The following is a 2,058-nucleotide window of genomic DNA, read 5'->3' as shown; positions in this document are numbered from 1 at the left end:
TGACAATGATGGTGAAGGGTTTGCTCCAGCTCACAATGCCCGGGACTGATGACGGCGGGTTTGGATCAATAGGAAGAGGGGGCGGGGATGGAGGACCGAACAACAGCGACTGGTCCTCCAGCCAATCAGAGTGAATGGGAGGCGGAGCAAAGCTGGGGCTCTCGCTCCTTCCGCATGCGCCCGGCCACCCGGGCCTTTCTCAAGGAAAAGCTCGAGCAGCTTTCGCCGGTTCAGCTCCTCACTTCGTATTCGGGGCTTGGGCTGCACGGAGTGTTTATGAAGCCTCCCGACCCATCCGCCGGCTCCATCCCTCCCTCATGACTCACCAAACCGAATTTGACCGGCTCACAACTTCCACCCAACCGCCCAAATCCTGAATTATCATCGGCACTGCGCATGCTCCAGCCTCACGTGGGAGTCCGGGGCTCAGCCCCGCCCCTCATTCACTCCGATTGGTTGCAGTCACTCGGTCCTCCAGGCCCACCTCCCTGTTCCTATTGGACCAGAGCTGCCGTCAATCACTCCCTGGGCATTGTGAGCTGGAGCATGCGCAGTGCCGATGCTGGTCACTGAAACCCGGTGGAGGTTCCAAACCCCAATAAGAAGTTTCCGGGCCCAGGTTTGCATCGAGCGGGGGAACAGCTGCGGCCTGCTCCCGGTGACAGGCCTGAGTTAACGGCCGCCGTCTTATAGAGGCTGCAAACCCACAGGGGGCAAAACATCAGAGATAGAGTTTGTTGTGAAACCAGACACGGGGAGGATGTGCAGACTCCGCACAGACAGTGACCCAAGCCGGAATCGAACCTGGGACCTTGGAGCTGTGAAGCAATTGTGCTAACCACTGTGCTACCCTTTGTTATATGACTTCATTTTGAATTGAATAGCTCTCGAGTCTTCACTCTGAATAACTCTGAAATATACACCATTGAATTGCAAACATGACTGACGAAGAAAAGAAAGCGTTTCACTGGGTAATACAAATCCCATGAATCCTTGTTTAGTTTGACCACAGTCAGCCTTTGAACAAAGTCAAATATCGTTAAATAGAAAAGAATTGTGAATTCTGTGTTGCTTATATTTGATCCCTCTGTGTTTTGGTGTGAAACATTCTGCAGCCTAAATACCGTTCATGTCTAAGAAAGGAGGGGTGACAGTAAATCTGCACTGAGCCTGGATTTCCTCATCTCCCTGAGTGGCTTTTCCTGTTTCTCCATCATTATGGCCAAATCTTTCAAAAATGTGGTTCAGTTAAATCTCTAACATTTCCTCTAATTCAGTTACAGTATCGTTTGTGTCTGTCTGTATGAGCATACATTACCATTAGAAATGTTTCGGATGGTGATTAAAAGCTTAATCTGCGTCTACAAAGCCATTAAATAATTTTGTGAACTGAGCAAACTGCCAAGATCCGCACTTTGTTTTTTCATGTATGGAACGACCTGTCTGGACTGTACACAGAACAATACTTTTCACTGTACCTCGGTACACGTGATAATAAATCAAATCCAATCAAAGAGACAGTTTCTTACTCGTCTTCAGATTGAACAATGAGCCGCCTTAACAATTATTCATTCATGGGAGGTGGGCATCACTGGCTGGACCAGCATTTACTGCTCATTCCAATTACCCTTGAACTGCGTGTCTTGTGAGGCTATTTCAGAGAGCACTTACAAATCAACCACGACATTGCTGTGGATCTGGAGTCACGTGTAGGCCAGGCCACGTAAGGAGAGCAGATTTCCTGAAGGGCATTAGTGAACCAGATGGGTTTTTACAACAATCCACAATGTCATCATTGGACTTTTAATTTGAGACTTTTATTCAATTTCAGCATCTATCATTGGCTGATTCAATTCCAGATCCCCACAGCATTAACCTGGGTCTCTGGATTACTAGCCCAGTAACAACACCATTACTCCACTCACACACAGTGTTGACAGAATATGATGTCTCGGAACTTCTCAAATGTATAAAGTCATTTATTTTTTCAAACAAATTCTGATAGCTCTGCAGTTTCTGGAAATATTTTGTTGATAGTGTTATTTTTGAAATAAAGAT

Source organism: Scyliorhinus canicula, unplaced genomic scaffold, assembly GCF_902713615.1.
Source record: "Scyliorhinus canicula unplaced genomic scaffold, sScyCan1.1, whole genome shotgun sequence".
Lineage (NCBI taxonomy): Eukaryota > Metazoa > Chordata > Chondrichthyes > Carcharhiniformes > Scyliorhinidae > Scyliorhinus > Scyliorhinus canicula.
This window is presented reverse-complemented; position numbering follows the sequence as displayed.